At 32.0% G+C, this 10,096-nt stretch overlaps 1 long non-coding RNA gene across 1 annotated transcript; it reads left to right on the plus strand.

Moving 5' to 3' along the window:
- The first annotated feature begins 4,350 nt into the window (after positions 1-4,350).
- LOC114399568 lies at positions 4,351-9,639 on the plus strand. Its single transcript, XR_003663766.1, has 6 exons — positions 4,351-4,816; positions 4,939-5,169; positions 5,278-5,501; positions 6,338-6,397; positions 8,002-8,239; positions 9,580-9,639. It is a non-coding gene; the product is annotated as an uncharacterized LOC114399568 (long non-coding RNA).
- Positions 9,640-10,096: the final 457 nt, after the last annotated feature.

Consider the following 10,096-nt stretch of genomic DNA (forward strand, 5'->3'; position numbering starts at 1 on the left):
ATGATAACAGTTATAGATTATTGTTTAGTGTTGTTGCAATCTATTCACTATAAATGAATGATAATGAATAATAACTTTTGATCTTTCTTGTTGACTAACTCTTTAATATCTCCTCTGCAATGGCTCACGTACAGCTTTGAGATTAATTGAGGTCCCGCTCATAATAGGAGATATATTCGTGTCCTTCAAATAGAGACTGGAGATGGTATCGTTCAGATGTCAGGAGATGAAAAATCTAAGGTAAAGGATGCAGATAACTCTGCTGCTTAGTTGATGCTTCTGGCCTTACAGCAGCGTAATCAATTAATCAACTGTGAGAAGGGCCTTAAAAGAAAAAACATGAACGAAGAAACTAATTATAACCCATCAAAGAAGGTCAAGACTGAAGAGAGTAATGATGGTGATGACCTACATGAGTTGAGTCTAGCAAAATAGACTAGCCTTCCACAATGTAGTGATGAATCACGGATTGACTATCTACTGGAACTTGTATCCATATTTAGTGGCTACAAACATGATTGCCTAAGAAAACAGATACCTAATAAATTGCCAATGAAATTTTGTTTGTTTGGGTAATGGTATTAAAAAATTGTTTCTAGCACTTAATATTGTACTCCTTTTATTTTATTATATTTTTTATCACATTATATTATCTTTCATATTTATGTTTCGTCTACTCTTATGAGTCGTACAGTATAAATTGAAATATTTAATTTACATTTTCCTTACACTCTTAAATGTTTTTAATTAATACTCTCATTTTTCTTACTCTCTTAATTAAATATTCCCAATACACTCTCTTTTCTTAGTGGGAGTTGTGTACACATTCACAAAAACTACAAAATATCTCTTCCAATCATATCAACTCAAACTATTTTCATTTTTCTTTATTTTTATAATTGATTTTCTTAACCATTGATGCATTTTAATTTTAAAATAACATTATATCACAATTCCAATTTAATTATTATGAAGCAATTTTTCTTATAATATAATTTATAAATTTAAAAATATCTATTTATCTTAAATTATAATTATAATTATTTAAAACAATTTTTATCCTATGTAATACTCATGTTAAAATATCACTTACTAGATGAAATACTTATGTGTGTGCATGTTGTTAGGGAATTTTCATGTGGACACATGGTCCAGATCGTCTCCGAGAAGACTAGTAATTTCAAGGCAATTCCAATAACAAGACTAAGTTTTTGTAAGAGTATTTCTCAATGGTTTGTGTTTGAATAATAAAAGAACAATATAAGAATAAAAACAAGTAATTGAAAGAGAGTAAATGAAGCATACTTGCAATATTGTTGTGAAAATGAGTAGTTTGAACAATTAGGGTAGGACTTGATTTCTCCCTTTTTCAATGAAGCAACATCAATTAATCTTAGTTTCTAACCTTGATGTCTTAGGCAGAAGAGTCTAAGTCCTTTGGATTAATTTTCAATGTTTTGGCAAATTATTCTAAATGACCAACATTAACATTTAAGAATTTAAAGGAGCCTAATTGGTATTGACCTATGTCTAGAATCAATCTCAATTAGTTTCTCTTCTTAGTTCGAGAATCAAACGAATGTTTATCGACTAAACTATCAATTTCTAAGATCAAGTAATATATGACCAATCTAGAACATGCATTAAGGGAAGAAGAAGAATAATAAAATTGAAGTATTAAAAGAAGAGTATTACATGAAATTGGATTCAGCCATTTCCAACTTCGACAGAGAAGGAGATTAGTTGCTTGATTATAATAATCAAACCCAAACATAAAAAGTATATAAAGATTTAAAGCTAAGAGCCCTAAAAATGGTTCTCTCTCACAGAGAAAGTTGTTTTCCAAAACGCTCTGAATCCCCTCATTTATGGCGCCCTAGTTTTTATATTTTGATGTGGGCTTGGGCCTAACGTGACTACCTAGCTCGCTTAAGCATGAGTAAAAGCTCACTTAAGCGAGGTCCACTAGTCCTAAATTTCTCAGTTGCGGACTCTCCTCACTTAAGCGCACAAAATATGACGCTTAAGCGAGTACCTCCAATAATCCCATAGCTACTCACTGACTTAGCTCGTTTAAGCGATGCCATGCTTAAGCAAGCTTGACTCCACCATTCAACTTCTGATTTCCCCTCGCTCAAGCAAGTTTGACTCCACCATTTAACTTCTGATTTCCCCTTACTCAAGCACTAAGGATCGAAGCTCGCTTGAGTAAGGCAAGTCAGTGACTCCTCCAATTAATTCTATCTTCGCTTGCTTAAGCGCACAACAATCTAGGCTTAAGTGAGTAGAACTTCATTTTTAAAATTCAGGATATTGTACCCTAGAGATCAATTGCGTTCCTAGATTAACTTAATTTACATAAACTAAATAATTTTAGGGATTTTTATCTTAAGTTTGAAACTTATTCACCAATTGCACCAGAGAAATATAAATAAAGTAAACAAAAAATTTTGATAGAGAAATGTGCAGATAAAAACAACCTCGGATTATGAATTCGCATACACCCTTTTCCCCTAATCCCAATTATAACTAAGAACCCTAAATCAAACGATTTATTTCTGATTACCTCTTAAATTAATTGTCAGCCTATGCTCAAGGTCTAAAAATACTCTTCCCCCAAAATCAAACCTTAATTAGTTATTTGAGATTTAATTTAGGGTTAAGGATAAATTAGAGAGGCACACAAAATGAGATATCATGCAACCAGTTGAATCATGTAAATTTTATGAATCCTATAGTTCTACAGATCAGTCCTTTATGTGTAGATGGTCACTAACACATAATTTTTTTTAATAGGTAATTGTAATATGTGTATATAAAATTGCACAAGAAGTGCTAAAGGAACACAATACAGAGATACAAAGTAGCCACTTTGTCAAGTAAAGCCACTTTGTTTCCAGAAGTAAAAGGTAAGACAATAAAACAATACAATTTACAGAATAACATTTGAGAACTTAATTAAAATTCAGAATCAGATTACATGGGTGAAACTACATTATAATTTGAGCCTTGACAGTTTAGCCAAGCATTGTCATAATACAACAAAAAAATGTATGAAATAGCATAAAAAATGAAAGAGGTCAAAAATCATACAGATTATGACCCCAATTATCCTTTGCACCATGCAAAGCTCAAAAACTCTTATTGTTTGAGAATGAGTAAAATAAAATCTAAAACATCTCCCATTTTCTATTCATACTAAACATAGTTAAAACAACAGTGTGGAGGTCAACATGGGTCGTGATAAAGGCAACATCACCATTCTCGGGAAGCAGGTCAGTTGATGGTGGTGGTATCTACCTTGGTTGCACAGGTCAAAAGGCTTTGGTAGTTAGGTGCATTGTGATTGAGTGGTTGTGAGGGGTGATAGTGGTGCAGAAGGAGAAGAAGAGAAGGAAGAAAAAGTTTACACTTTGTGGCAGTTTAAAGCCATTAATATTTTTCTCATTAATGGAATCAACATTAGATGGACGGAAGAATAATTTTGAATTAGATTAAAAAGATAAATGATCAAAATAAACTTTTTAAAAAATAAAAGACTAAACTGGAAAAAAAATTACACACACCCACAAAGGATCGTGAGAACACAACAAAGATTACACTGTAGGAAAAGTAATAATAAACACAAGAATTTAACGTGATTCAGTACCTCTTGCGTACATCCACAGAACTGTCTCATAAATATTTCACTATCACAAAAATAATTACAAGATTGTAACCCACCCAAAATAGTGTATCACTATACAAACTCGAGTACTTTACTCAATGGTTACAAGAAATGATAACACTCTTACACAATGACATTTTTCTTTTAACAAAGTGACTTTGTTTCACAATCTCTTTTCTCACACACTCTATCTTCATGTGTTGTATTTTTCCACTAATTCTCTTCTCTATTTATAGTGAAGATTATTACCAACTATGATATATAAACTCTCTTGGAAATTAAAACAAAAACAACTTCCAATGCATCCATTCAACTAAGGTTCATCTAGTAAAATACAATCTTTCACTTTGCATTTAAGCAACCTAAACCTTAGTTATAAAATTCAAATTCCCAATATGAATTGTTAACTCATTGGCAAGTGTATCAATTTGTCACAAGTAATAAAGTTAAAACGTAAGACTGAGTGTCGAATCCACATGGTCTTTGTTTATACTTGAGTTGATGAATATCCAATTTGTAAGCAATAGAAAAATAGTTGCAACAGATAGAAGAAAGAAAGAAATTGAAATTAAAAGGCACTACTGCAAAAGCGTAAATTTACGACACTAAAACAAGGACGGTTTTAAAAAAACACTTTGGTAAAAAATGCAGCAACCTTTCAACGCCGGTTTTTAGAAAACCGCCTTGAAAACAACCTTTCAAATACGGTTTTTAAGAATCATCCTTGTCTTTAGATATTTTCTCTCCTCTGAAAATGCAAATCGCACCTCAGCGGACACGTGACACCTTCTCATAAGCTCAGTGCTTATATTCCTCTTTCATCTTTCCAACTTCAAACTTTTAATTCTAACCCGATTCCAAACCTTTCCCTCAGCAACGGAATCCACCAAACTCTCGCATCAATCTTCGTTTCTTTAGAGAGAGAGAGAGAGAAAGAGCACGCGGTGTCGGAATCGTGTTCTCGGATTGCACCGCTGGTTCGATTTATGGTCATCGGAGAATCGCCGATCTCGCTGAGAGTTTCGAATCGTACCGGTGACCGGAGGAGATGGTGAATTCCATGGTGGAACGCGCCACGGGCGACATGCTCATAGGGCCTGATTGGGCCATGAACATCAAGATCTGCGACATGCTCAATCATGACCCTGGGTGCGTTTTCCTTTTTTGCACTCTTTTCTCCAAAACGCACCATTTTTCTCTAATTCGCCAAACGTGAATCATCTTTTTTTGTTTATTTTTTTATCGTTTTTCCTCAACCTGAAAATGCACAGTCCGTCTCAAAGACTCAAAGGAGTCGAACAAATCGTCGCTCGGAGAGGAAAATTATGTGTCATTTCGCCTTCTTCTGGGATCTTCGTCGTCGATGTGGCCGCAGTGCTGCCGCGGATTTTTCCGATTTGGCTGCCGGAAGAGTTCGAGCCGATGGCCGTTCACATCTTAAACATCTTTGCTCTATTTTGAATAGCATTTAGATGAGGAGATATGAAAATAAATCTTCACAGGTTTGCTTGGTTTACTCCCTTCTACCTGTTCGATGAAATGTCCTTGTGTTTCACTTTTATCTAGTTGTTATGTTTTTACTACAACAACGACAACAATTCATGTGACAGGATTTAAGAAATTGCATGGAGTTTCAAAGAATCCAACAGAGACAATTGCCAATAATTTGACAGAGTACATGAATAAGAAGGGTTTGCCAAAGGGATTAGTTATTGGGAGCTCCAGCATTCTTGAGATTGCTGGTCAAGGAGCACTTGTGCCATTGTACCAGAGATTACAATCCAGCGTTATTGCCAAGGACTCTGAATCTTCAAATTCCAATAAAATTATTTGGGTGAGTTGCCCCTGTACTTGATATATGGCTTCACTGTTTGTGCTCAATGCTCATAGCTTTGTGTATTCATTCTTCAATGCTGGTCATTTATGTAATTAAATCCTAATTTGTTCCTGTCAATTAATTTCCCACTGAACCTAGATATGTTATGTTATTCAAGCTGAATTATCTTTTGCAAAAAAGAAATAAAAAAATCAAAAAGAAGAATAACATTAAAATCAAAGGCTGAAGCTGCTGCTATTTGTTTGGGTAATTACTTTAAGGTGCTATTTGTTTTGATGGCACTGAAGCAGCTGCTTACCCCTTACTTTTAGGTGCTATTTTAACATAGAAAATAAGTTGTTTTGCTCATGTATACCTCTAATCACATTTGACTGAATATAATTGATTTTAGTAGTAAGAAGTTTTGGTAATTTACCTGAATTCTTAGATTTATATCTCATTATCATCATCATTGAACACCGGAAAGATTTGTGTTATTGAATAAATAGTGAAACTTATATTATTTAGTCAGTCCACCAAATAGTGAAACTTATATTATTTAGCCTTGTATTCTCTGGTGGTCTTTTACCATGTGTTTGCTAAAGAACTGGCACCACACAAACCTCTAGCTAAATTCTTGTGCATCAAAGGAATTGTTTTCTTCTACTTTTGGCAGGTAAGCTCATATAGAAAAAAAAAAACATGTTTTTACATATAGAATCAATACAAATAATTGGACTAGCTGATGGTTCTCAACCATTTTCCCTTTGTTTTTATTTTTTATTTTTATCATAATGCTTTTACTTAATTATTTTGGTGTATCATAATGCTTTAATTTGGGGGTTCATGCCAAGGTCATACGCCAGGAGAAGACAAAGCAGAATTTTGAAATGGCACTGGAAAGCATAAGACAGGTACGTCCATACTAGACAGTGAGATCAAGAGAAATCTGTAGAGTGAAATTTCCTACATTATGATCCTCTCTGCTTAATTTCCCACACCAACTGAGTTCCTAAAATGTTACTTGTCTCCATTTTAATATTGTGCAGCTCATTTAAGGGGTATAGAAATGATCCATTAAACTTTTCTAAAATATATTGTTCACCTAGGAGTATTAGCAACATTATCTCTAACACACATTTTATTATTATTTAAAATTTATTAAAAACTAAAAAAATTAGAAGAAACACTCATTAAATAAGTTAGATTATTTTTTATTTTTAATAAATTTTAATCAGTAATAGAGTCTGTATTCAAAAAATGATATTTAAGAGTGTATTGTTAATATTTCTAATTGATTATTTGAATTAAAGTTCATAATACATCACCTCCATTTAGGAATTAAATCTAGAAGCTATAAACATAAAGTATATGGAATATATATACTTGGAGTAACAGGTACTCTAGCATATGGTTACATTGGAATTTTCTTGGAATGCAAATTGGTACCCTTGTTATCCGTTGAGTACGTCTTCAAATAATACATGTTACGAACATGTATAGATAACTCTTCAATTTTAAATTAAGAATATGATTGAAGTCTCAACGTGTATTTATGCACGTGCTTAGTTACATTACTTTTGTAAAGAAGAAATCTTCTCCTTTTTTTTTATATTGGAAAGAAATCTTCTCTTTATGCTCACATGCTTAATGGCATACTTTATAGTACATGTTAATAACTTTCCAAGAGGAATATGAAATGAGACTTTTCTCATGTTGGGGAAAAATGAGTGAAAATGTAAAAATATATAATAAAATTGTTGAATAGTAGAAGTTTTAAAAACCACTTCCAAGAGTCGTGGGCCTGAATTGCGACTTGGATTGAACATAGGTCCATTCCCAAGTATTTTCATATCATAGTAAATTAGTGGCTGTTGCTTGCTACACCTCCAAGTTACTTCGGTTCCCAGAATATTTTTTTACCTTCTGAATTGGTCATTCAGGAAGCCAAAAATGAGGTGCATTTCACGACATAATATGATTTAGACATATACATTCACTTTTTTGAAATTGTATGACCGTTCTTTGTCATTAACAGTTATCTTTGCTGTCTCTCTCTTTTTTTCTTTAAATTTATGTGAATGTGTGAATTGACAATTTTCCTTTCGTCAAGCCTTGAATATTATTCAGTTCCTTTGTTTGGGAAGTTTTGGAAATATTAGTTAATGCACTTAGAAAATAGTACGTTCATGTATCACATGATAAAAGTTTTAGGCAAATTTCCCCATCTGGGATTCTTTTAAAAAGTATTTCCCCAAATGAGGTTCTTTTGAAAAATTTTACATGGAAAGACTGTTTTCTACGTAAATTGCATGGGTTCTTTAGCAAACCGCCATTGTCAATGGCGAGTTTGCTGTGCAAAGCCACGTGGCATGGAAAACGCCACTCGTAGTGGCGAGTTGCCTTGCAGGTGGAAGTTGCCACCATGACTGGCGAGTCTGGTCATGGCTTTGGAAACCGCCAGTCAAACTGGCGGGTTGGCTGGTGCAGGCCTAAACGTAGGGTTTTGCTTTTGCAGTGTTTGCAGGTTGCTTTTGCAGGGGTGCAGGCCTAAAGGGGAGTTGCAACTGCCATTGGCGATTTGAGTGCAAGTTGCAACTCCCACTGGCGATTTAGGGCAGAGAAAATAGCCACTTCTAATGGCGATTTAAGGGCTATAAATACACGAAATACTTCTCAACGTTGTTGCCTGTGTACTCAAATTTCAGTTTCTCAACGCTGTTGCCTGTTTACTCAAACTTCAGTTTTTAAAAATTGTGAGTGTTAAGGAATTCCGCAAGGTTTTCTATTTGCTTCTTAAGTCTATATTTTAATCAAGTTTGTAGTTTCGAAATTAATAATTTATGTTATAATTTGTTTTTAAGTATGTTGTTGTTTGCTAAGATTTGTCCGCATAAGGTTATGGAATTTGCTATAATTTCTGTTATAATTTTTTTTTCATAACTGTGAGTGTTTAGGGATTTATCTGCATAAGGTTTGATATTTGAGGGTTAAATATTTGAATCCATGCCTGTTACAGATGCAGATAGCCTTATTTGATTTTGTGCTCAACTTCACACCGTTACTATCCATGTTTGCATTATTTTCAAATTGTCATAATAAATTTGTTTAATGTGTTATTGACAAGGAGGAAAGAAAAACAATAGTACTTACCATACAGCAAATTTTTTAGTATCATTAATATAGGTTAGGTCTGACTAGAAAAAAAACATGCATTTTGAAGTTATGTTAAATTTAAACATACTACTTTATTTATAGGTTATTGAAGTTTTTTTAATAAATTAAATATCAAAACATTATTAGTGTAAATTATTTATATTATTACTAAAAAAATAATACTTTTATTTTTTGGAAGTAAAAATAATATGTTCTATATATATTCAATAAAATTATAATTGATAATACGTTCCTTTTTTGGAAGTAAAAATAATTCGTTCCTTTTTGGAAACTAATAATGTGTGTTGTAATTTTATGTAAGTAATTTTTTATAGCAATTTGAATGTATATTTTTTATTAATTTTATAATTAAATTAGTTTTATATTTTATTTTGTAGTTTCCAGTAAAATAATTTGTATGATAATTTTTTTAATTAATTATTAATTAAAACTAAATTTCAGCTTTCAAGTAATTTTTTTAAGTAATTTTTTTTATTTCTTAGTTTCCAGTAAAATAATTTGTATTATAATTTTTTAAGTAATTTTTTTTATTTCTTAGTTTCCAGTAAAATAATTTGTATTATAATTTTTTTAAGTAATTTTTAATTAAAACTAGATTTAAGCTTTCAAGTAATTTTTTTTAAGTAATTTATTTTATTTAGTAGTTTCTAGTAAAATAATTTGTATTATAATTTTTTAAAGTAATTTTTAATTAAAACTAGTTTTCAGTAAAATGATTTGTGTCATCAAATTTTTTAATTAAATTTCTTTAGTGTTGGAGTATATTAAAAACTAGATTTCAGCTTTGAAAAAGTGTGAGCGTTCTTGAGATTTAAATTTGTCTGCATAAGGTTGAAATTTGCTTCATAAGACTTTTTGTGATTACATTTGACTATTTTGAATTTATTATGAATAATTCATTAAAATATTGTTTTTGTAGGTACACGATGAATTCGGTTATAACAGTGTTGTATTTCAATGGAAGGGTATATGAAGATAATGATGGTGCAATATTTGAAGGCAGTAAAAAAGCGATTCAGATTAAACGTGGAATTAGTTTCAATGCTTTGAAGAAAAAAATTAGAGACAAGGTAAAGTTAGAAAATAATGAAATTATTTCTGCTATCAGTTGTAGATTTTTAGTGTCAGGAAAATATATTGTCTTGCTAATTTGCGATGACGAAGACGTTGATACGATGCTGGAAAGTTTTAAACAACAACAAGAAATGTCAGTTCTAGAATTGTACATAGAAAAGGATGTGGCTAGTGGTTCAATGTTTCATTCTGCAAATTCCCTTACATCATGTGGAAATTATTTATCTAATGATGCACACAATCGCCAACAAATATGAGCAATTTAAATCTTGACGAAGATGATGATCATGATGATGATGATTATCTTGTGTCTAACTCATACGTTGAAGAGTCGTTAGACGAAGATGACAGTGTTGACGGTA

This window comes from Glycine soja, chromosome 19, assembly GCF_004193775.1.
Source record: "Glycine soja cultivar W05 chromosome 19, ASM419377v2, whole genome shotgun sequence".
NCBI classification, from domain to species: domain Eukaryota; kingdom Viridiplantae; phylum Streptophyta; class Magnoliopsida; order Fabales; family Fabaceae; genus Glycine; species Glycine soja.